Source organism: Apostichopus japonicus, chromosome 20, assembly GCF_037975245.1.
Source record: "Apostichopus japonicus isolate 1M-3 chromosome 20, ASM3797524v1, whole genome shotgun sequence".
Classification (NCBI taxonomy): Eukaryota; Metazoa; Echinodermata; class Holothuroidea; order Aspidochirotida; family Stichopodidae; genus Apostichopus; species Apostichopus japonicus.
Window position 1 is genome coordinate 10019520 of NC_092580.1, and position 27476 is coordinate 10046995.

A 27476-nucleotide genomic window follows, 5' to 3' on the forward strand; every position below is an offset into this window, starting at 1 on the left:
AAACAAGTTTTGATTACCATTGCAGTATGCAATTATGATCTTAAAGACAGTACTACTGACACCTAGCCAATATGCCCAATAAATCTGGCAAACTCATTAAATATACATGTGCAAACTGTGACATGCAGTGTTGCCCTTAATCAAATTTATTATTTTAGCCCTTAGTTACTGTAGTTAACTCCTCATGATGAGCCTACTGTACAGATATCATTTGACTAATGTGACGTTCCCATAAGTTTCAAAGAAGGAAATCAAATATTTCAAAATCTCCTTAGGCCACAAAGCTGAATTTAGTGCCCTTGAAACAAAGGTTGTAAAAACAAAGGAATAGCATCATAGAAAAAAAGGCAGTCACTCCCTGTAAATCATCACTGTGCATAATAAGCTTATGTTTTTGCATAAATTAAAATAAAGCAATGTATTATAATCTACAAATATTGGACATTGAGATTATTACCAAATGATAAACTAATGCAAGTAGTTGACCCAAACTGTCAAAGATATATGCTAAATCATGGCAGCGTTGAATTTTTGAGACTGTGTGTCTATCTTAGCATATAGAATAGGCTAACAATATATGATTCACTACCAGAAATCATTAGAGACGCTAACTCCTTAACAAATTTTCGGGGTAGGCCGAAAGTTAAATTGTATATCAGCTGGCCAGCCTGGCCTTTCTTGTCTGTTTTGTTCAGTAACTTGTTCTCATTGCTAAGTGCTTTAGAGTACATCTTTACTGATTAGAGCACTAGGCCTAAGCCTATATAAGTTTTGTGTTATGATTGTTGTAGGCTGGACCCTATACCATATATAGTGACATAAGAATAGATAACATTAACAGCTTAGGCCTAGGCTGGCTTACCAATCTGGTTAAATTTTCCATGACTTAGCCTAACACAAAATGAACTCAAATACTGAGTCACTTCGGCCTTGCCTCCGTATCAATGATTGATTTAGATTTAGTGTTAATTTACGTATTGATACAACTTAACTTACAGTAAGAGCAGTAAAGGACGTACCAGCTGGGTTGGTTTGATGTAACGAGACAATCCTCTTGATAATACGACTGTTAAGTTGAAAGTTTGAATGAGGTGCGTACTCTTACAATCAGCAATCTTGCATATGAATAATATAATCAGACAATACGAGTATGGGTATGACTATGCTAGAAGTAGAACTAACTAGGCCTAGCTTAGTTAGTCATAATGTAACTGAGTAATACTGGCCTTTCAATGTACACAAAGCATGCGTAGGCCTAACCAAATAAGTTACAATAAATGATTCACCATCAGCTGTGTGATACTGCCGAGAATGTGTACGTTATTCTAGGATTAATGACTCATGTATTTTGATTGCAATCCAGTCGCTTCGAGGGCCAATATCATAATCCATCGATAAGAAATTTCACAATTTTGACTATCCAGGAGTCGGAGGGGAGTGAATGGCTCCTTTCGACTGAGCAAGTGTTGATAATTTACATGATCTGAGTGCGTCATCTGCCATAGTGCGCCTCAAATATTCAGTAAGAAGTATACGTACTATATTATATATAACGCTAGTGAAGAATAGTATGGAACGCCATTTAAAAAAATATTAATGCTTGTTCCAAGCAACCAATTAGTATAGTAGAAAAAAGGACCAGGAGGGTTCCCATCAAGGACCCTATAGAGAGAGAAAAAAAAAATGAAGACACAAACACTCCGACCCGATTACTATGCTTAAAGTGCTTGTCCAAAGCATTCTTAAACCCATTGACACTACTTGCAAGTACAACTATCTCAGGCAAACCATTCCACTCATTCACAACCCTATTAGAAAAAAAAAAGTTATGCCGAATATTGATCCTACTATGTGACTTTTGGAGTTTAAGAAAATGACCTCTGGTACAACTACTGTTAGCAAACATGAAGAAGTCGGTAAATGATAAATTGTCGAAACCATACACAATCTTGAAAACCTGGATCAAGTCCCCACGTAACTTCCTAAGCTCCAGTGTGGTGAGATTCAACAGTTGTAACCGCCTATAATAAGGAAGACCCTTTAAGGAACTAATCATCCTAGTAGCCCTCTTCTGGACCTTTTCAAGTACTTCCTTATCCTTAGCAAAATATGGGTTCCAAGCCTGCACAGCATACTCCAGATGAGGCCTAACCAACTGCTTATCAAGCCTAACTACGATGTCCAAGTTCAGAAAACTGAAGTTCCTCTTGATCATACCTAAAACCCTATTACCTCTTTTAGCAGCTTCAAGACTATGTTTAGAAGGTTGCAGAGATGAGTCAATGTAGATACCTAAGTCTCTTTCAACAGAGACCTCCTGTAACTCCACACCATTAAGATTTTATGTAAACTTTTGGTTACTACTACCAATGTGCATTACCTTGCATTTATCAATATTAAAAAGCATTTGCCACCCCTGAGACCAGGAAAAAAATTCTTCCAAATCCGTTTGAAACTTCTCAGAATCGCTTTTGGAAGAGACCTCAGAATACAACTTGGTGTCATCAGCAAACTTCTTAGCTGTACACAAAATATTTCCGTCGATGTCATTTATCGGCAACAAACAACAAGGGACCCAATACAGACCCTTGTGGAACCCCACTAGTAACGTACCCCTGCCAAGAAGAAGCACAGCCTTTAATTATCACCCTCTGTTTCCTATTACCAAGCCAATTCCCGATCCAAGACAGTAAATTCCCATTGACACCCATACTCTTCAGCCTAAGTAAAAGACGCTGGTGGAGAACTTTATCAAAGGCCTTCTGGAAATCCAGGAACACAACATTCACAGACTTCTGCCTATTTAGTGAGCTTGTTACATCTTCCATAAACTCAAGGATATTAGTGAGACAAGACCTTTTTTGACAAAAGCCATGTTGAGACTCTCTGATCAAAGACTGACTGCTGAAGTGACAGACCATAGACTTTTTAACTATAGACTCCATGACCTTACAAACAACACTAGTGAGACCAACGGGCCTATAATTACAGGGTGTATCACCCTTCTTGAAAATTGGGGTAATATTAGCACATCTCTAATCCTTAGGAACGTAACCTTCATTCATGAATTTACTGAAAACCAATGAGAGTGGAACGCAGAAATGGTGTGCAAAAGTCTTCAACAAATACGGATGGATTGCATCCGGTCCAGAAGCTTTAGAAACATTTAGACGAAGCAGCTCCTTTAAGACAACCTCATCCGAAAATAAGACCGTATCCAGTTTAGGCCTATCACTGCCTCCCTGAAAATCTGGAATACTACTCATATCTTCCCTTGTAAAAGCCGACACAAAATAGTTGTTCAAAAGATCTGCAAGATCCTGACTATCAGTATCTATATTATCAGCCTGCGGTGCCCTAAGAGAGACAATTGCATCTTTAACTTTCTGCTTTAACCTGACATAAGAAAAGAAGGCATTTGGGTTACCCTTAATTTTTAGGGCAATGCTATTTTCGAAATTCAATTTTGCATCAGAGACTAAGCATTCTACCTTCAGCTGATGAATTTTAAAGTTGGCCAAAAGAGATTCAGATTTAGTCCTCCTAAACAACTTCCACATTCTACGTTTTTGCCTAATTGCACATCTAACTTTCTTATTCATCCAGTGAGGCATACTGCTTTTACGACGACGATTCTTCCACGGAACATGATTTTCCATAATCATTTATCAGCTAAACAAATCCAAGACTGAGAAGCACTCATATCTCTAAACAAATTAATCCAATCTGTACCCTTCAGTAAAGTTTCAATTGCCTCTGTATCTGATCTCGAAAAATCAGGGACTTTTTCCTTGCTAACAGAATTTACGACTTTGCAAACAACATCAAAAGCTAGTATAAAATTATGGCAGCGTTTTCACTTATTTGTGTCACAGTGGCGGGCACAGGATTTGAAAGGTGGAGCGTGGACGGGTAAACCTCTGAACTTCCTCTGACTAATTTAGGTAGTGTGGCGTGGAGTCCCATGATTGTGACTCCCATCAGGCGCGGCGGAACGGAAAAATTATTGGGGGGCTAATGTGTGGAGACTATCTAAGCGGAGCACCACCATCGGTTGGCGCGGAGCGTACATGAAAATTTTGGGTTTTTTCAAACCCCCAGATGGCCGGAAACGGCACTTTCCGAGTGTTTTATGCTGCGAATACCCAGCCCTAAAATATGGGTCTCAAGCCTGCAATTTCTCAGATTGCACGTAAAAGTCTGTAAAAACATTGTAATTTGTATATTCGATAGTTTTTTAAGAGAGTAGCTATTACTCGTAGTGTACTCGCAAAGATGTTTTTGAGTGTAGTAAGGGCAGTGGCGGAGCTAGAGTATTGGTCAGGGAGGGCAAGAATGGTCTGTAGGGGCGCTTTCGACACTATCTAAGCGGAGCGCCACCACAGGTTGGCGCGGAGCGTACAGAAAATTTTTGAGTAAAGATACTCCCTAGATTGCAGGAAATGACCCTTTCCGGGGCCTTGCTAATTTGCAGATAAACGGAGAATAAATAGGTGTCGTCGCCATTTTGTCGGAAAGTTAAACCAACAGAATATGACAAATGTCAATAGGTATATGAGAGCGCAATAAAATAGTCAAAAATCGCGAATAAGTAAAAAGTAGTGAAAAGCTGAAAAGGGCGCCAGCAGTCCATTTGAGTCCGTCAGGGGGGGGGGGGGCATCCGCCCCCTGACTGTATATATGGACGCTCCGCAACTAAGTAAGGGGATGTTGGAGAACTGGCTGAAATGAGGCAAGTCATTGGCCTAAGACGAAGTTGTGTTACGCTTACCGGTACTCACACTCACTGCTTCCACTTTTCACTGCTTCCCAACCGCGTGAAGACTCGGTTGGGGTGACAATGTGGTCTATAGCCAGGGGACGGGCCGAGGGTCCCCCAGCAATTACTAAAATTATTACACCTATAGAGTATACGTGTGCATCGGACAGATCGACAAGTATGCATTGAAAAATGGGCAGATGCACGTTTCGGAGCCTTGGTAAATATTGTGGGGGGGGGGGCTTATCATGCATTTGCCCCCTCAACTTTTTTATTGGGGGGCTGAGCCCCCCCCAAGCCCCCCGGTTCCGCCGCCACTGACTCCCATGTAGGGGATCTGGATTCAACCTGTACAAAACCAAAGTTGCAAAATTAAATGGGGGTTTAATGAACGCCCCCCCCCTCAAACCCCTTGACCCCATGACATTAGAGGTGGGTTGCCTTCTAAGCACGCCAGTGGCGTAGGAAGGTACTTATGAGTGGGGGGGGGCTGAAGACTGATGGCCGACCTGGGGGAGGGGTCTAAGGGGAGGGGGTGTCCCCCTCCCTTTGGATTTTTTTGGCATTTCCAGGTGACCTCAGATGCAATTTGGTGCAATATAGCACACTTCAACCCACCCACTCCATTTTGTATATAATTTTGCATTTTCACCTGGCCTTAAGATGCAATTTGGTGCTCCAAATGAGATTTTTTTCTCATTTGGAAATGAAAAAGGGGTTTTCTGACTTGCAAAGCGGGGGGGGATGATACTTCCGCCCCTCCATATTTTTCACTGGGGGGGGGCTGGCGCCCCCAGCCCCCCGGTTCCTACGCCCTTGAAGCACGCCACTGTAAAGTCGACAACGCGTCGTCGAAATTCAACAACGTAAAGCAATAATATTCCCAAGTAAGAAAAAACGAGAACGCTGCCGCATGGTTTTGGTTACAACCTTTTTTACAGGTGGACACGATACACGCCAAAACTACACTTTTCTGATCAAGGGCGGCGGAACCGGGGGGGGGGGCACGGGCCCCCCACTTTTCCTCAGGTTAAAATTGTGCCCTTTTTCTACATAAAAATTGTACCCTTGATCACCTTATTAGGTCAGCGATATTTCAGTAAGAGCTCTAATCCTAATTTAGAAATATCAGGGGCGAAGCCAGTATGTAGGCCCGGGCCTATAGTTGATTAACAGACTTTATATGTATAGAGCTGCAGCACTTTGTTGCCTGTTGTTGTCACGATCGGCGTTCCAAGATCCAAAACAGCCTTTTCGATAAACATAAACTAGCCACTGGCAGATCCAGGGCCTTTGTTTGGAAGGGGCCAAAGTGGCATTAGAGTTATATGGGTGAGGGGTCTAAGGGGAGGGGGTGCCCCTCCTGCATCGGACAGATCGACAAGTATGCATTGAAAAATGGGCAGATGCACGTTTCGGAGCCTTGGTAAATATTGGGGGGGGGGGCTTATCATGCATTTGCCCCCTCAACTTTTTCATTGGGGGGCTGAGCCCCTCCAAGCCCCCCCCCGGTTCCGCCGCCACTGTTCGCTGCTCGCCCCAATGAAAAGAAATATAGGCTAATTTGAGGTTCAAATGATGCTGTAAAGGAAGTTTTATACTCTATTATGCTAAATGCTAAAGAAATGATGGTTGCTAAGTCAAAATTTGATGCAATTTTTGTTATGTACACTTGACAATTACAATGCGGTTTTTTCGGACGCTTGTGCGGGTCAGCGGGTTTGGGTGTTAGAATGCGGGTCTAATTCCCGCGAATTGCGGGTCAGTTGGGAGCTCTGCATTTAATTTTAAACCAGAAAACGAAAAGGTTTAGACTAGTCTTCCACTGCTATTCCTCTCGATTTTTTGAATTTCCAATCATATGATTTAGCGGATGTTCGGAAACACTTTTTGGCTCACCTTTGGGGGCGGGGGCCATGGCCCCCCTTGGATCCGCCAGTGATACTAGCTACAGTTGTATCAAAGACAATTACTGGCTATAGTTGCAACCAAGGGCGGCGAAATCGGGGGGGGGGGGCACAGGGGCACGTGCCCCCACTTTTCCTCAGGTTAAAAATGTGCCCTTTTTGTACATAAAAGTTGTGACTTGATCACCTTATTAGGTCAGTGATATTTCAGTAAGAGATCTAATCCTAATTTAGAACTATTAATGAATTTCTGTGGGTCAAACTCAAAGCTATATCGAATGGAAAAAAATTGTTAGTATCTCTCCTGTCTGACCACAATGACATTCGCCTGGCTATTCCGAATGTTCTCTGCCTAATACACATATACCTACTGGCACCAATGCCAGCCTCCGGAGAGAAATCCTCCGTACAACGCCGGATAAAGACATACTTGCGGAGCACAATTGGTGAAAAACGGTAAAATAATATGCTTCATATCCATAAAGCAAGAACGGACGGATTAGTTATACGGGACATCGCTAAAGAGTTTACAAAGCGAAACCCACGTCGAATGAAATATTTCGGGAAGTTTTAAATGTTTACTACCACAAGGTTTGTAACCAGTGGCGGAGCGTTCATACAGTCAGGGGGCGGATAACCCCCCTGACGGACTCAAATGGACTGCTTGTGCCCTTTTCAGCTTTTTACCACTTTTCACTTATTCGCGATTATTGAATTTTAATTGCGCTCTCATCTACCTATTGACATTTTTCACGTTTTGTTGGTGTAATTTTCTGACAAAATGGCGATGACACCCATTTATTCTTCATTTATCTGCAAATTAGCAAGGTCATTTCCGAAAGGGTCATTTCCGACGATCTAGGGAGTATCTTGACTCATAAAATGTCTGTACGCTTCGCGCCAACCTGTGGTGGCGCTCCGCTTAGATAGTGTCGAAAGGGCCCCTACAGACCCTTCTCGACCCCCTGATCAATACCCCTAGCTCCGCAACTGCTTCTAACATTCTGGTGAGTGCCATTATGCATATTCAATTAAAAAAAAAATTCTAATGCATTTCCAAAATGCATTGCTATATTATATTGTAACTTTTTAATAAGCAGAAGCCATTTATAGCCTACTATGAATAATGAGTATAGTTTTAATATCCCATTACCTACCCCATCCTTTCGTATTTTGACATATTTAATTTGCTTTCATGATCATATCGATCGCGTGTGCATGGGCTTTATAATGATTTCACCTCATTTTGTCTCGAAAGAAAACTTGTTCCTTGTTTCCCAATTTGCACATTGGATATTGCAGTGCTAGTATGCATTTTTTCCTTGAGGGTGGGGGGGGGGGGCGTTGATGGAGTGATGTGTATACGCAAATAAGATAATACAATAAGAGTTATAAAGGGTACTAAATATCAGGCTGCATCAGTCCAATCAAATTTCTGCAAAGAGCCCTTCGACGTCGGTGCCCCCCCCCCCCCCCCAGATTAAAAATGCTTCCGCCGCCCTTGTTTCTGATACTTCTTGTAGAGTCTGGTAGATCTCATCGAACTTTATGAGACATTCTAGAGAGTTATGCTCTTCACTCTCGAAATTGAATGGAAAAGCCGCACGCGTAGTAGACCATTGCTTATGACAAGCCAAAGGTGCCACAAAGATGTCTGCTCCGGCGAAACAACTATCCAACGAGAACGCGTTATCAAATTACATATTGGATGGATTTGACAGTCATGACGTATTGGCAACATATGCGTTGTGATTCTTCAACACAGCACCCAAAGACATTGATGGGAAATTTGGCAAGTAGGCCCTGGAATATGAAACTCGTTAAGTATATGGCTGAGCCTTTCCCTACCCGCAGGTCGAAAATGCGCGAAGATCAAGCCCTGCAGGAGGGCAGCTTGAATCCGTTCATTATGGATGCAGTATTGCAATGGCTCGAAAGAGAAACGTTCCATGCGCCATACGCGTGGAATGGCTCTATAAGACATATATATAATGTTAGGGCTTTATGGCAAGGTTTTCGACTAAAAATCTCAGTTAATTGCTTTACGCGTTGACTAAAACACATAGAAGCGTAGAAGCCAATACGTTGTGACCCTCAGGTCCCTCACGGCCACCAGAAGCGATTGTACTTCAAGCTTAATGTAAATTTTCCGTATTCAGTTGTTGTGCTGACGAAACTTTACACAAAATTCGAAACGTTGTCTATATGTGGTAACGTTTCAGTTCTAGTAAAAATTTGATAACTTCATCCCAGTTATCACTCTGTTGAATCTCGACAACGCGTTATCGAATTCTCGATGAAGCGATGCCATTGGTATCGCATCAACGAAAACATTGTACTTATCGGTTGTCTCAAGCACCGCTGAATAGAGGCAGCCGTTATGTTCCCGTTGCCTTACCGTTGCCGTTATGACCGGGTGTGCTTGCCATACGCGTTGACGAATGTATCACAAAGGAGGCGTATTCGAATATATCACTAAATATGTGTTCCATAAACCAGTGGCGGAGCGTCCGTACAGTCTGAGGGGGCGGATGCCCCCCCCCCTGACGGACTCAAATGGACTGCTGGCGCCTTTTTCAGCTTTTTACCACTTTTTACTTATTCGTGATTATTGCCCTTTTATTGCGCTCTCAAATACCTATTGACATTTGTCACATTTTGTTGGTGTAATTTTCTGACAAAATGCCGATGACACCTATATATCTATTCTTCGTTTATCTGCAAATTAGCAAGGCCCGGAAAGGGTCATTTCCGACGATCTAGGAAGTTTCTTTACTCAAAAAATTTCAATACGCTCCATGCCAACCTGTGATGGCACTCCGCTTAGATAGTGTCGAAAGCGCCCATGCTACAGATCATTCTCGCCTCCCCCCCCCCTGACCAATACCCCTAGCTCTGCCACTGCCATAAACCGGTACTATAGAGAGACGTTATTGCCTCATTTGGATTTGCAAAGAAGCTATGGGCCCCGTTTGGGTTTGCATACTTCAATGACCTTTCAGCAACACACTCAATATATCACCCCAAAGCGCACAACCACCCATCCCCACCCATATCCCCCCACCGTGCTCTAACAAATTCGCTTCTGTTTCAAACTAAGTAGTTAAAGAAAGTTTTAATGGTGAAACGGCTAGTTGAATTTGGTGCTGTGGCTGATAAAGGCGTTGGCATTTGAAGGAGTAGATAAAGACGGTGTCATTTGAAACAACAAGGCTTAGCCATTCGGAAGCCTGTTTGGGGTTCGATCCCCGACAAAGTCATAGAGAACATTAGAGGTAAACACGTATCATTACTTCACATATTGGCATGAATGATACAAATAGACTTGCTATAAATCATTTTCACTTTTTATGTGACACCAACAGTTGTCTTAATTTCTCTTGCGTCAAGAAGACCATTGCATTTAGTTAATGTAATGTTAAAATACAATAATTACCTTCAAAATAATAAATTCTGCAGGGTTCAACGTCCGTTAAGTTTTTCTTCGAAGACAAATCCGGTCAGGCCTGAAAATACGCACAAGATAATAGACATATCAAAGCGATAAAAAAAATATATAAAAAAAATACCAAAAGTAAAATCAACGTTAAGGTGAAATCAAATCGAAGATTCCCATATCCGATGTACAGCTGCACACCATATCTTTGCAGAAGAACCTCTGAAATTTCATGTGGAGTAGGTGAACGAAGAGTTGCAACTTGTACATTCCAAGCTTGTTAATTAATTTTCATCACATGGTAGTAATGGCTAATTTTGGTAATACACCAACCCCAACATTGCATTAAATTGCGTAAGCAACTGAAATGCGCAGTCATCTATTAGTGGTGGCGCTGTTAAAATTGATATAAGTACCTTCAAATTTAGGAAAAAATAGTACAAAGAAATTACACAAACAAAATGTACGAAACTATAGAAGTTTATAAGAAAGGATAGTTTTGCTGGTGGCAAAAAAAAAAAAAAATAGAACCTGTGATTTCCTGTCATACTTAGTAAATATGGAAACTTAAACCAGAGGTGACGCTGCATGTTTGGAAATATCTCTTCAAACGATAAAGTTTAGAATTTCATTTCTGTCATCACTGAACGTTATTAAGGCCTGTGTTTACATTTGATGTTGGGAAGCAGCTACATACGCTAAGGTAAGCAATGTTTCCGTCGGGGATTTCTTTTAACATTCGTATAAAATTAGGCCACTGCTATATATACGCATAAATCTATACCCCTTTTCTCTCTAAATGGGAGTCGGCGTCAACGACCCACAAGGTGCCGCACCCCTTTCCTCATTGAACCCTTCATTCCCCTCTTTCCCTTCCACATAGGTTCATGCTTCTACCAAAATCAGTCGGCGAGATTTTTGTCCCCTTCCCAGACCCCCGCCGTTGAAATCCTACGCAAGCCACTGTCGGTAAACCGTCAGCAAGCAAGCCCGCGTTCATGGGAACGGGTTTTAAGAAGTCCTTTCTAGGTATCCGTACTAAATCTACGAGAAGGGAGACTAAATCGTGCTCGATAAGTGATTGGCTTGTTACACATTATGATATGAGATTAAACCTACCAAATGCATGCTCACCTGAAAGTACACAGAAGAATAAACAAACAAAAAACAAATAGCCTTTGCCTACCACCCCATACTCCCTCCCCTTCCATCCCTTTCCATCAACTTCCCTGCGTGGACCACGATCATGTGGTCTATTGAAAATGATTCCAACATGAGACTAATAGACGATTCGAATATTTACAGGTTCTGAGCCGACGCAAACCGTGTCCTGACACATCAAAGAGATCATATTGAAAAAAAATGCACCGTTAATATCGTACGTAAAATTAACACTTACCGTTTACAATCCGAAGTGATCCGTAGGTGATGCAGTGTTGAATTATTTCAGCCAGATGGACCATGGAGCTAATTCGTTGATAGTTCCAACGTTGGACTATAATGTTAGAAGGAAACTGCAATCAATCAAATAAAAGCTATTTATATCAAACCAGGGAAATTCCCGCTCGTTTATAAAGTCAAATGTCATATTGATGTAGGCCAGGATAGTGAATGAGATTGTATAGCAGGGAGTTTTATGGAACAACTCCCTGAATAGTAGCATTTATGAGGATATACTATTCCTACGCAATGGGAAATTCGACCGTGTCATTGCAGATAGTAGTGAATGACAGATCATGGTTTTATTCCTGGCTAAACGACTACAAATTGGAATTGATATATATGAATGCATATGCGAATGTAAAAAAGTCACCCAGTGGGAATGATACATAAAATATAACACAGAACGGCAGTGTCAACGCTGGTAAATGGGATTCGTGTAAAAACTCCTTGATATAGCTTTATGTCAGACCCAAAACCTTCACGTTGGGCCTATAGTTTATTTTCATATATGAATCCCCCACCCCCAGATAGTTTCCTCATAACAGTTATGCATAAAACAATGAACACTAGGCCTACAAAGCTGCGTTCCCTTATCTATTGAGAACGCATTTCTTTCGCAATGATGTAATGGCATAGCAGGAACAACCCCGACCTACTATCCAAATCTCGTAGGCGAAGACGTGGATAGTGGGGTGCAATCTTAATATGAATATTCAGTATAGTAATATGAATATTACGTTTTTCTTTTTGGTAGGGTCGGTGGCTAATTGGTAAAAGCAATGAGGCGCTTAAAACCTTTGATGTGAAGATGGACGTGGGCGCAGATGTGGGTAGCTGACTACAGCCCCAACTCCTTATCAACCTTTATCGGGTTATGTTCAGTTCGCCTCTATCGTGAAAACGCAAAAAATACCGATGAGAACTCAATCTGTCGATACAAGTTGAGGAGAAATAGATATAGGCGAAATGAAATCGTTTCCTCTTTGTACATATACTATTGATGCATATAAATCAACAAAATGAATAATGGAAATAAAGCATGGTGTTATTTGGATCAGTTTCGCGAGATTGCCGATACATGTCGTAAACTAAAACTAATTTCAACAGAAACGGGTTTTTTTCACGTTCGTTACGACGTAAGTAGAAAGAGGATGCGTCCTCTATCCGTAATTGAGGACAAATAAGAACTGATTCCCTCTATAAATACCGAATATCAGGACAACTGTGTTCCTTTCTATTCAATAGAGGAAATGCTTTTGTGTCCAAGTAGGCTATAGATAACGGTAAACTGATAGGTAATTTCCCTTTGGTGAAGTGTTTATTAATAATAAATTACGTCATTTAAGGTTAATTACTGCTATATTTGAGTCAAGCAGTGATTAACTCAGGGGCGTACTACATAGTGGGCGTGTGTGTCCCCTCCCTTTTGTGGATTTCTTTAGGCCTATATAAATTAGGATCGATGCTTAATTGCAAATTGTGCGATCTTTTGCCAATTACAAAGGAGATTTATTTACAAAGAAGTTTCAATACGTCAGTATTAACTTATAGAAATCAATGTTAACACATCTCATTATTTACCCAACATGTTTATTGTAGTCTACATAATGCTGGGATTGAGTGTGGGGGTCGTTGGGGTGCACTCTAATGTTAAAAATACTTGCAACATGGAAGTCAAGTTGTAGCGTAACGGGTACATATGTTGAGGCTGCGGAAGGTAGGTAAGTCGCTTATAAATGCCCAACTATAGGCACAAGAAATGGCAGGTATAGGCTAAGGTTTGTGAAGTTTGCAACTAAGTTCTACCTCTAAGTTATTTGACGCACGACGTACTTTGTTTTTATCATATAGGGAGTGGGAGGGTCGTCCGAACCCCAACCCCCCTCCCCCTCCCCCGGCATCCCCTGTTACGGGCATGATTCTGTGTATGAAGCTCTTCCAATCTTTCCAAAGCTTGTGTAGACTGAAAGGTCTAAAGGCCGGGTGGTGTTCCATCGGAAATACTTCCTGAACAAGTAGCGAATTGGTAGCTGCAGTACAACTGTTGAACATATATGGCCACATACTGGAATCCACTAAAACGGAAGTCCTATAAGCAAGGACATTTTGTTTGTTATACAACAAGAATAAACACAAAACACAAAAGAATAAACACTTCAACGCTCGCGCAAATAATTGATTAAGACAGTGCGTCTTTGCAAGCCCTTAATGAAATCCCAACGTGCCCAAAGATAAGTTTGCAATGCCACCTGGAGTTCAGAATTTCAATTGACGACATTCAAGGAAAGACGGATATCCTTAACTAGAAAACTCCCCCAATAACCACAGAGTTCAAGTGGGGTGGATGATGGCGTTCTGCTCACCCGGGAATTTCAGTGACGGATCTAATATTATAGCGTGGGTATGTTAGTGATGCAGAAAAGGTTATCCAAAGCATATATGAAGGGTTTGGGAATCTTCCCTGGCAGGAGAATCTGGAGAATCAGATATGGACAATTTGAATTTGAATCGATCTATCTCAAAATTGTCATTAGGCTACTTCATCTCGAGAATCTTACTTCTTATCGAAATTTTCAACTATATCATCTCGAAAGTTCGACCACCTCCGAGAAATTGTTGACTCTCTCTGTGAACGTCTTCGCTGTACAATATTTCGACATGTTATTCCAAAACGTATATATACTATTTTATTTCCCGGTTTCGACACTTTTTCTTGAAACTGTCAACTGTTTTTGCAATTTTTGTCGGACCACGTTCTCTATTTCAAGATTTCAAAATCGAAATTTCGAAATACGGTAGGACTTATCACAAATATTCCACTGTTGTCTCCAAATTTCGATTTATTCTTGAAATTTTCACTAACATTTATTTCAAATTGCGAAAACACTCTCGACTTTATAACTTTTATATAAGAAACTCGACTTGTTATCTCAAACGTTAGATTACTTTGATATCAAAATATAAACTTTTCTCGAATTTACGCCTAATTCGACTTATACGGTATATACACACACACTGAATTAATCACTGAATCAATACCACTGAATTACTTTTCAAAGTAGTTCAACTAGTGTTGACGTACAAGAATAAGTTAATAGAATAGTTGGCCGCAATAACATCCGATATACGATCATTGCGATTGCTTGAGAAATTCCTTACATTTTTGGAAATGATGAATCAACTTTTGATTAGCTAAAAAGTAAAAAGCGTTAGCAAAATATGAAGAAAAACTAAACGACGAAAAAAAAAAGATCAACGTTAATCCAGAGAACCTTTATATTACACATTTGATTGCCATGGTAACTTACTGTCAACTCTCTGTTCGGAATAAAACAACCTCCGATGTTATGGCAAGCCATATGGGACAAGCACCGCATAATATATCCATCTTATTAATACGAATATATACGCCTATTAATTCGAATATAGCGTATTAAATAAGACAATAACTGGCACGTCTTTTTGTGTGTGAAAACATACGAGTTTCGAGAGTTATCACACTGTATAGACTCGCCAGTGCAATAAATGTGAGATTGCAAAGTTAGTCTCTATTGACGTACACCCAGGCCAAACGTACTTGATCTAGACAACAGCATGATTTTAATACGTGCATATACTCGAATTAATTTTCATATGTATTCGAGTCAATACGTGTTTATACTCCAATTAATACGCGGGTATATTTAAGCCTTATGATTGGCTAATAATATAAACGCGTATATATTCGTATTAATACGCGTCTATATTCAAATTAGTAAGTGGATATATTATTCGGTGTCTGTCCCACATGGCTTGCCATGCGATGTCAATGCAGACTACGACGACGATTGAATGCGTGCCTTCCACGTACAGACGTGTCGTTAAATTGGTCTATAGAATCTATCCATGCCTGCAGAGGCCCGACTGACTGGTCAATATGAAATGAGCATCGATGTATACATTGATCCTTGTTTCTGTATACATGAGCATAGGTTGTATAGACGAATGAATGTAGGCCTATAGGTTGGTATCCCTGCTTGTGTTAGATGGATCAAATTTTACTGATATTTGACATATATCTTTATCCGAATCCGTTTATGGAACTGAGTCAGTAAATGTATTATCTTTTCCTATACACTTTGCCCGTCTCACTTACACGCATAATGTCTTTTATACATGCTCAAAGATGCGCATTATCCAACAATTAATCAGTTAAACCTGATGTGTGTTATAATTTCTTAACATGTGTCACATTTATGACCAATTGCTACTAAGAAGGAATTACAAGCAGAAAATAATAAACACAAAAACCCTTTATGCATAATAATTGACTGAACTAACCAGACTACTCCCAAATAATTTCGTTCACAAATTAAAAGAAATTAGATTACACTTTACTTCAAAACGATTAAAATCTGCAATTTGAACCATCTTTACAAGGTTGATTTACTAGTCAAACATAGGGACAGTTGTTTAGACTCCTAACCAGTCAGTAGTTGAAACATGCGTTTGAGTTATGAATTCGTCTGTTAGTATTTTATCCACAGTGGCATCTGCTGACAGGTCTAACATGTGTTACGGTGTTTACAACACACTTCAGTTTATACTGATTAACGGCTGTCTCTTATTCACATGACAAATAATGATCAAGCCATGTACATTAGCTTCATTATCACATACCGGTGAATTTGAACACTCAACTCATCCCGAGGTCAGGAGGAGCACGCATATAGAAACATATGGGGCTCACATCGTACTGATTTAACAAACACACATGAATTGGCACATTTTCGAAATCTTTAGTCCAGATGCTATTATTGTACAAGGGTAAGTATACTTAGTCATGTACTCGTGGTACTAATGCTAAACGGTCGTTATAATAATGTAAAATATTTGCTGTCTGTTATTATCATTAGGCCTATACATTCCGAATACACTTATATAGCGACGCCTCTAATACCCTATAGCACCACACTGATGACATATGGCCATGTATCTTTGAAACACCTTTTGACATTTTTAATTAACAATTCATTATTATTTTTCGACTCTGATGTCAGAAGGGTGGCACGTTTATATACGGTCTAGACATATCGCCTCCACAGGACTGATCAATACGATAATATTAAAGTGGATACAGATTTCTCAAACACTTTGACAATAAACTGTAAATCAAAGAGGTATATTGTTCATCGTCGTTAACACATTTGTTCAAATAAACACTATACTCTTTGACAGGCAAACATCGATTCGAATTATTCGCCAAGATTTCCTATAGTCAAATACAATAAAAAGAGACATTCTCTCGCTAATAATCATAATAATAATGATAATGATAATGATATTGATATTGATATTGATATTGATAATGATAATAATGATAATGATAATGATAATAATAATAATAATAATAATAATAATAATAATAATAATAATAATAATAATAATAATAATAACAACAACAACAATTGATATTACGTTAAGCATGGGCGGATCCAGCGAGGGAGCCCGATGGGGGAGGCGAGAAGTGGGGGGGGGGCACTCTTCTGAAAATATTTTGGCACTAAATCTAGTAGTAGTTAACATTATTTGCTCAAAACACGGGATATAATAACATTAGCATGAGCGTGAGCATTCTTTACCTTGTTTTTTGTACTGATGTTTTTCTTCGATGATATCATGTCTCCCATGCCCTCTCTTCCGTGAGACCGTGGACCCTCCACTATTAACGTATAGATAACTCACTTTGTGTAAATGCTATATTAAATACCATAATCACGGTATAGCTATATTTATATATGGATGGCATATATATTGAATACACCAACTGGAATATCCATATAGACAAAATGAAATATGCATACTTGTCCATAAAAGGGTAGAATAGGTTCATACTTGTTCTTATTATCTTATGTGGTCAGTTTCATTATCCTTTTCAGTTGTGACGACTAATGTACGTAGAATGCCATGAATTTCAAGATTTTCATGGTGGTTTCTATTTCAACGGTTTATTGCAGGTCATTTCGCTTTGTGTGGTAAAATATACGGATATGCGTGTACATTTAATTAAATCTTTCCAATAAACAAACGATCGTTCAAAACAATAACTTTTCCAGGAAGTATTGGCTCACTTTTGTCACTAGCTGCTTATATCCAATCACTTTGCGATAGGGATACAGTTTAACTTTCATATACACAAATCTTCTCTTTTTTACCGTTACAAATTGACACCTTGTTCAGCCGGCAACACTTTTTGTGTAAATCTGAATTTACACCGCACCTGTTCTATTTGTAACAGCTAATTATTAGGCGATTTACAGTTCCATAAACATTAAATCTCTAAGAGCTGTACCGTAAGTCAACGAATACGATACACTGACTTTGTGCTTTTGAGACAACACTGTCACTTTTAATTTAGTACAAACAACAACGGTTTTCAAGCAATCAAATGAAATGTTTTCATATCAATCGCGCAATTTTTTAATTAATCTACATTATTAATTAGACACATTATGTGCTGATAAAGCTGATAAAGAGTAAATAACCCACAAAATGTGGGTAACATTTTCACTATGAAGCTGAATCGAGTCAAGCATCCCTATCGATAAAGACTGTTACTCTATACGACCAGTGGTGAATGTTACTTTAACGGTATGAATAATTTTAAGTCTACAACGTCCTGATATTTTATATAAACGGTTAGTGTATGTTAATTAGAGATGAATGCACATTCTGTATAAGGCTTTCCTGTTATTTGTGCCATATAACTCTGTTATATTGTACAAATGGCGTGCCACAGTAATATTACGTCTACTTTACTTTACCGTCATTTTGTCAACAGTGTGGACCTTGACTTATAGCCTAACATACAACCGGGTGCATTGTTCAACTTGTCAACTTACAATCATATAATTCCATCTTAAGTATTCTTAATTAAAAAGGATACTTTCTCCGTTTTCAATATCGAACTATACCTGGGTCGGCATCAATAAGCTTACTTTAATCATGTAAACGCATTTCAATATTTCAAGATGCGAAATTACGCACAATGAACCTGTTTAGAATATTCTTTTGCATTAGTTGTTTTTACAAATTCTTGTAATATGCAATTCATATACGCGATTGGAGTGTGTATACACGTTATTAGAGTGGCCGGCTCTGTTGACCTTTTGAAGTGAATAACAAAAAAAAAGAGATGTAAAAACAAACCAAAAAGAAAAAAATGTTGTACATCTAAGTAAATATTCAGAACACAGAATAAATTTGATGAAAATAAAATATAGTTGGCAGGACGTTTGTATATGCCTTTGTATAGATCTACTTCGGAGAGAGCTGACTGAAAAGGTTTGAAATGCATCAGTAGTATACACACGAAATATTAGACATATATTTATGTTTTTGTAGTTTGCTTGATGCTATATTAGTTTTCATCTTCGGTAATAGGAAAAATGCTAAACATTTTCAATTTGATTTGTAATTATTTTTCATTGTTGCATTATTATTTTTGCTTTTCTTTCTATTCATATTTATATGTATGGCGCTTTTGGCAACTATTTTGTTTATAATTAGCGCATTATAAATCTTAGTTGTTATTATTATTGTTATTATTATTATTATTATTATTAAATCAGAATGCCTTTGGTCGGCTTTATAGTTAGCTAGTTTACTCTTTGTAATCTTTCCACCATCTGCAGGCTGCCATATCAATTACAACGCTAAGTATTGTATCATTGATTCTGGTTTATATACACACATGTGCATGCATGTTCATGTAAGAGGTATAACCAATATTCCTACATCACATCAGGAATATTCTTATTTACATGTATTTGCTATACACGCTGCTGCACATACATGGTTTCATATAAACCGATATCATCTAATCAATGTATACTTTACAATATTTCATATAAGTTCCACTTACAGGTAAACCATATCATAATGGGATCATATAGATTAAAACAGCTTTATGGGTTGTCCTCGTAAACTGTTAGATGTCATGTTTTGTTTCTAATTTGCTATTAAATGATTCATTAATTAAAGTCAACTAGCCAAGTCTCAAATAATGATAACACGAAATAATAACAGCAATATTAATAATAAAAAATCCAATGATTTTTCACGGGGAGTCTTATATACTAATTTAGAATGTTCGGAAGCAGCGAAATAATGCATGCATGCTGAAAATCGAAAGTACTGAATATTGACTCAAAACTTAATATTGAAATGATGAGGAAAGCCGGAGGGATGACTTATTCTGCACACGGTAAGTTTCGAGTAATGCGATCAGTATTGTTTTAAGAAATTAGTGACCTTTGGCAAAACTTATTGTTGGAACAAACTTTTGCGTAGGCCGATACTTTATTTATACCATACCATTTACTTTTGAAGTAGATAAATAAGACTATATTGGACATATTTGAATGTACATTCAACGGTATGTTGTTCTGCCGCGCTCCTTTTGAATATTCCAACTATAGCTTGCTACCGTAGACGTACGTTACGCAGACGGGCTGATGTGATCACATATTCTGAAATCCGCGGCGTTTGTCTAATAATAGCCTTAACAAAAGAAATCTTTTAATTCAAACACAACGATAATATGTAATTGCTGAGTGCATTGTCGCTCTCTCCGAAAAGAAAAACGTATCGTAAAAAATTAGATATTCAAATATATAGCGAACTGCTTTTGAAGCTGATTATAAACAACACTTTCTCAGCTGACGAAGTTAAATGAAGAACTAGGTTCTTTGAAAGAAGAAGGACACAACATTTCCATCAGAATGTAGGCCTACGGAACAATCTTTAGTTTGTTAATTTTCAAGACAAAATCTGCTTAACTGTTCATAATATAATACAGGTAGAGCCTATATGTCTGCCTATAGTATGCAGTCAGTTTATTTGTAATTCATAGGCCTGCTTCTTCGGATATGACAATAACTATATATTTGTATACGAACAACTGATTTAAATTAAGAATTAATTTAACGTGAGCCTGTACATATTTCTTACCAAAATGATGAAAATTACACTGTATGAAGCGTTCAGTTCAGAAACAGAACTTGGAGGTAAAAATCCAACGGTGGTTATATTACTTGTAAAGGTCCTTCACACTAGATATACCGATTTTATGTACAATCCCATCCAGATGCAGTTAATTATATCTCGACGGAAAACCCCTGTTTCGACAACTCTTGGCCTACGACACAAGAATTGCACATATACACAACACACATAAACTAAGTTTTAGCAACACTAATAGCAACAACATTTCACGATCTAGTGAGATCGCTGCTTTTAATAGGAGGTGGTCGGGTGGGGTGGGGTGGGAGAAGGTGGGTTAGGGGAAGGGAGGGGAGGGGTGGTGTGATGAGCTGAACACCGAAAGAATTTCCTCTTTGAGAAAATATTACTTATGTCAGAAAAGCTTTAGAAACAGTATTAGAGAGTTGGATCAGACTCATATTTTAAGAATGATAGATTGAACTTGGTTGGGTAATAGAATGAATCCTAGTAGGACACGCCCGGCAACATCCGGGTCGGTTTGACGTCATCGGACGGCCCATGAACACAAAGGAAACCTTTATCAGGCAGGAAATGCCCCTTACACAATGACAATAGATATACCCTCTTTCTTGCTAACAGGTGAAGAAAATACCAAACTGATACATCATGTCGCAAGTAAGTGATCTATGAAGATGTTGAACTTTGTTCGTCAACTCTAGATTACCTACATTTTAAATTTTAACTACAATATTAAAAGTTATAAATGCTTGAAATTGTTTATTGTTCGCATCGTATTACTAACCATTAAGTACATCCGAAGCTGGTTTCACGTGATGTAAGTTTATATTACAAGAAACGGAAACGCATATTAGGTCCATGCAGAGGCGTCGCACAGAGCATTATGCATGGGGAGGGGGGGGGGGATATAGTGTCACGTTTTGCCGACTGAAAAGAAGAAAATACCAACAGGAAGTGTTGATAACAGTGCGAATCCAACGGAGGGGAGAGGGGGCGGCTACGGTAGGCAGGGGTCAGCTGAAGCCTGAAATTTCAGACTTGTGTTCTCCCACCCACCACTTAACTTGTCCCACCATCATGTGAGCAAGACCTTTTCAAGTAACAGCGCATGAGCGTATATCTATAGTGACCCTTCTTTAATTATTGACACCCCTCCATAAATTCTTGGTCCCCGGGCCAACTCGGAGAACATGCTCCCCAGGGTCCCAAACATTTCTGTAAAGCCGCCTCCCCTATATTTCGCTGTAATTAAAGTTAGCGTGGTAAATGATACAGACGGCAGGGTTTTGTGCCCTTTGTATCTAATTAATCCCTCACCACCCACCCCCCCCCCAGTTTGTACAACATTTGGGAACATGTTATATTTTTTCCCTCCAAAAGTAAGAACGACTGTGTAAGCAGCGGCTAAATTCCCATGAATGGTAATTCCTTTCGACAAGTATACCTCTCCCCCACAAAATTCGAGCTAATCTAGCGCATCAAGTACTTTTCTGTGTAAAAATGAAAGATTATTGACGATAAGATCGGAATTTCGTCGAAACCTCGTTACTATTACGTAGGCACCCTTTGAGCGAGTAATTGATTTGGGAGTGTCAATATGGCGCACGTGACTTTAAAATAGCTGCAAATGGTATTGTTGTGAGCATCTGCGATATGGCTTCTATATGTATACATTTCTGTGGTCTCTCTATTGTACACCAACATGCACAATGTGTCTATGTTACGATAGTCATATAGAGGCCAATTGGTGTCTCGTCACAGGTCTACAACCATAGTATTTTATATGGAGTACATGATTCGGCCATATATGACGTGACTCGGCCTCGCTAACCGATACAAAGTTTAAGTGAAATTTAATACAACGTCAGGGGTATTGGGCCGTTCAAATATACGTGAAAAGGCCTAACTGTAACAGATGAAAGATTCCAACAAGATCACCGAAGAGTCAATGTATATATGCAAAATACACACAACAGACCGTCGTGGACATCTACATTGGTTGTTAATCTGCAGAGGTGAGTGTATCAATGTTACGTTATTTACTAACAGAGCATGCCGTATAGTATGTGCTGGATCATGAGCTTGGGAAGATATGTTTGTGAGTCCAAATCTATCAGCTCCAGACAATTGAAAACCAGTGACATGATAGTTTGTAACATTAGTGTGAATAACAAATTAATGTTAACTCCAATTTGAATAATAAAGTAGCCGTAAACATTCGTCCCTTAGCAGGCGCGTAGCCAGCTCTGTCGTTCCGATTTCATGGTTTAAATTTAATTGAGAATACTGAAAACAGTCGATATATTGTACAAACAGGATCATACGTTATTTATTGTTCTTAAACTTCTTTCCTTTTCTGTATCTACTATCTCTGTTTCTATTATTATTTTCCAGTGGCGTATAGCTAGACTTTCATTTCTGGGGGGAATGTTCAACATATTCATGGGGGTGGGAGTGCTTCAAACTGGAATGACCTAAGCCTCGAGGGCGTAGAGTCCTGGTGCCTGCCTTAGGGCCCATGGTGGGACCCAGGGGCAATACCCCTGTAGGACCGAGGGGGGGGGGGGCAATGCCCACGGAAGCTCTGAGGGTTTTAACAAAATTGTGGGCATTATTTAACTATCTTTAAATGGCATTGGATGCGCACTAAACTGACCACAAAAGTTACCTAACGTTGACTAACGGCCGGTCGATTTGATGATGAAGGGGGCTCCCCCTCACCCCTCCGTCCGTCCCTACTCTTCACAATTCTTTACTTTCCCCTGTCTTTCATTTTTCTCTCTCCCTTAATTTTCCCTCCTATATTCTCACTTCCTTTCCTTTACCTTTTTTCTTCCTCTCTTTCTTCTTCGTTTTCCTTTATTTTCACTATTTTGACGTCCCCATTTTACTTCTAATTTTTCTAGGGGGGGGGGCAGTCTGCCCCTCCCTCTCCCGCTGGCTACATACTCTCCCGTAGTCGCGACTTAATAAGTAGTATCAGTGGCGTAGGAAGGTACTTTTGAGTGGGGGGGCTGAAGACTGATGGCCGGCCTGGGGGAGGGGTCTAATGGGAGGGGGTGTCCCCATCCCCTTTGGACTTTTTTGCATTTCCAGGTGGCCTCAGATGCAGTTTGGTGCAATATAGCACACTTCAACACCCACTCCATTTTGTAAACTTAATTTTGTATTTTCACCTGGCCTAAGATGCAATTTGGTGCTCCAAATGAGATTTTTTTTCTCATTTGGAAATGAAAAAGGGGTTTTCTGACTTGCGAACCGGGGGCGGAATGATACTTCCGCCCCTCCACATTTTTCACTGGGGGGGGGGGGCTGGCGCCCCCAGCCCCCCCGGTTCCTACGCCCTTGAGTAGTATTGTACGTGGAAGGTTGCTATTTGAAAACATAGAACGTATATGTGATCTTACTTATTTACGGTTGGTTAAAGTTTCTATACCTTCATGCAAACTTAAGTCATCTATTAATTATTTTGCTCACTTAGTATATATTCCATTTCATTGGTTAACTTGAAGGCATCTGTCCATATGCCTGCTTCCAATTTTCTTCACTATAAGCAAACCGTGTACCATTATCTGAATAAACTGCATCGGGTGATGGGAAAAGGCATTTAATCGGTGAGCAAGCGGAACGACGAAGATGAGAAACGAAGAAGGAATGAAATAAACATACGACATATCCCTCAACCCAAACGTTCCATGCGGTCCCTTACAGTGGACTATGTCGTCCTGTAGTGCAAAACATGACTGGTTTTGACCAGCTTGCTATGCATTGCATCCGAGATGTAAGGGCCATGAAAAGGAGCGATTCATTCTGATACAACGTGAAACGGTCAAATATAATAACACCACAACACAACCAGACCCTTAATGTTTTCAATGCTTGCAATGAAATCATTCGTGGCCGGACAATAGGCATACATATTCAAAGGTGTATATATATATGCTGTTAGCCGGATATATAATTACTTTATATGGTGAGAATTTTCTAGTTTGCGATACTATCGATTTATCGATATGAACATATTAAAGCTGATTGTTATGCTTAGACCTATCAGTAGATATTTCCATGCCAACTTAAAAATTAATCAATGAATTCTTTTGCTTAAACATTAGCATATTACTACACCCAGCTGCAGCTGTGTGGGTGTTATGTATTATGATATACCCTTTCCAGTTTATGATAATTTGAGGATATATACGTTGATCGATGTCATGTTTCTTATATGAATAACTCAAAACGTATTTGTTGATATTTTATGTTTCACTTCCTTTAGTTTGAAGGATTGTAATGTGCCTTTTTAAAGGAGCTATATATAGAAATAAATGCTGTTACTTGTCTTGAAGATCAAATTTCAAGAAATATATAATTTATATATAATTTCAAGAAGTATATGTAATAATGTAAGTGCATTTAATTCAGGGGGTGGAGTGGGATGAGAAAATCATATAACTAACAAATAAGAGCACTGTAAACGTCACCTGTCCTTCCACTACAAGATATTTGCAATCTTTTACAGGGAATGGTATTTTCAAACTTGAAATTAATTTGTTAACTAAACATTACTAAATCTTGCAGTAACGATTCAACAGGTAAAATAACAAATAAAATAAAAAAAAGTTAACAAAAGAAGTGCAATTGTGTAAGAAGTATCGGAGTTTTGGCTGGTTTCCGGTGAAGGGGGGGGGGGGGTGGGGAAATAAGATTTACCTGACGTTTATAGGTGGATGTGAAAGTGCCTTATTTCCAACTAACGGATAAATATGTTCAAACTTATGTAGTATGAAAAGGACAATAGAGTCAGCGTTCAAATAAGTTACTATTGTTCTTGCAACTCTTGCGACACAGGAACTACACTTGACTAAATCACAAAACCTTCGAACATAAAAGAGTTTAGAATTTATTCGCAGAATTTCTATAGTAAAGACGTCATTCACACGTCCTTGTTCATATCGTGTGACCTCAAACATCGTAGAGTATTGTGTTCGTTTATTGATAAAGCGATGTTGTATAGTATACTTGGACGTGACGGCAATATATACTTAAATGATGGAAACCACGTGACTATTATCATGAAGTGATATTATACCTTCTTTTAAGTTCCTATCAAACTCCTGCAAGGTGGTCTTGAACCCTTTGCACTTTGACCTTCAAGTTCCCCCATCGTTAATTGCCACGGTTTCCGAATAAAGGAATAGGCAACATAAGAAATTATTCGGTCCATTTTCAGACGTCTAAGTTCAGGAGCCCATATTTTCAGATAAGGAATGCCATAACCAAAAATTTGGACCGCGAGTTGTTTACTTTCTTACTCATGATTGGTTCATTCAGTGATAGATTTGATGAATATTAATACTGTTCCGAAGTATGCAATATTGAACCAAGCAAGGATCTGATGTACCATCACGTGTGACACCCTTGACACCCTTGACGCCTTGCAACTTCTGAGCAGTATTTATATAGAGGCAAATTAGTTCTGGAAAGGGGAATCATCCATTACTCACGATCAGTATATACATTATGGTCATATAATTTATACCTGTTTATTGTTTCCAATCAGTATCTTGTAGCAATTTGACAGTGTTCAATTGAACTTATTGTTTCTATCACACAGACAATAAATCATCTTGAAATCACTCAAAATGTTTAGTCATTTATTTGTGTGGAGCTAGGCTTCCAAAATAGCCTACCTAATTGTTTCCCCTATAGGATCAACGATAGTACCATGATCTCTATCGAGATACAGACGATATTCGCCACATTACAATATGAAGAGAGACATTCTTATGGTATGATGAAAAGAAAGTGGATTATCGTAGAAATTTGCATAATCCATATATTGCGACGGGAAGAAGAGAAGAGTAGGGAAATATGACATAATAAGATAACTAAAGAAATATAATATCATATCAAATAATTCAATACTACGGAATGTGATGTATTGCCAAACGTTCGCTCAAAGTTTGGATACAAGTTGGGTCCAAAGAATTATTTGATCATCTTTATATGCCACGAAAGAAGGAGCGATCAAAGGCGCCGTAAAAGTCAAGTATGACCAAACAAAGTCAATGTCAATAAAAGAGAAGAATAAAAACCACAACGAAGTCAAAACAGTAAGATAACCAAGCGAAAGAGCAAATAAATACAACTGATAAATACTACCCATATAAATACTACCCAAAATAAAGACGATAATGATCAGTTTTGAACATCTTCTTAAAATTTAAAAAGGTGTCACTATTACGAATGTTACAGGCAAATTATTTCAGAGTTTAGAAGCATTAAAGCAAAAGCGCATTCTCCTAACTTAGTGTGAACCCTAAGAACATGGAGATCAGAACGATTAGCTGACCGAGTGTAGTAACACCTGGTCCTAAAAGAAAGCAAATCCTTAAGATAGCAATGTCCATTTATGTCATTAGTTGACCGAGTGCAATAACCACTGGTCTTAAAAGACAGCAATCCTTAAGATAGCAAGGTTCTATTTCATTAGCTGACCGAGTTCAATAACCACTGGTCCTAATAGAAAACAAATCCTTAAAAGAGCAAGATCCTATGCCATCAGCTGACCGAGTGCAATAACCACTAGTCCTGATGGACAGCAAATCCTTAAAAAAGCAAGGTCCCGTGTCATTAAGTGCATTCAAGGTACCCGTTTAAGAATCTTAACCCGGATTCGGTAAGTGATAGACAACCAGTGAACCTGTCGCAGGAGAGGAGTAACATGAATGGTATAGATAGATGGTACATCCAATAAACTTCTAACAGCAGCATTATGTACACGTTGTAGCTGATTGATAAAATAGTTAGGTAATCCACTGTATAAACAATTTGCATAGTCAAGGTGATTAAAAAACAAGAGCATGAATAAAGGGTAGGGCAAGACTGAAAACTAAGTTGCGTTATTTACGATTCCTATAAAGTTGACACA

General features: G+C 39.0%; 1 protein-coding gene and 1 long non-coding RNA gene across 8 annotated transcripts in view; one reads left to right on the forward strand and one right to left on the reverse strand.

The window, feature by feature from the left end:
* Positions 1-27476, reverse strand: part of LOC139961156 (serine/threonine-protein kinase TBK1-like) — a 73014-nt gene that overhangs the window by 35069 nt on the left and 10469 nt on the right. For 2 of the 7 annotated variants that reach the window (XM_071960105.1, XM_071960104.1), the window contains exons 3-5: positions 12283-12473; positions 11502-11616; positions 10103-10172 (exon numbers count right to left, since the gene is read on the reverse strand). The gene's annotated coding sequence lies outside the window, so the exon portion shown is untranslated. Of the gene's footprint in view, positions 1-996; positions 1246-1286; positions 1522-10102; positions 10173-11501; positions 11617-12282; positions 12474-27476 lie in introns of those variants that run through there. The other 5 variants (XM_071960109.1, XM_071960108.1, XM_071960107.1 and 2 more) reach the window with 4 other exon arrangements.
* On the forward strand, positions 20540-26181 carry LOC139961160 (uncharacterized). The gene is made up of 2 exons (XR_011790756.1): positions 20540-22563; positions 24103-26181. It is a non-coding gene; the product is annotated as an uncharacterized lncRNA (long non-coding RNA).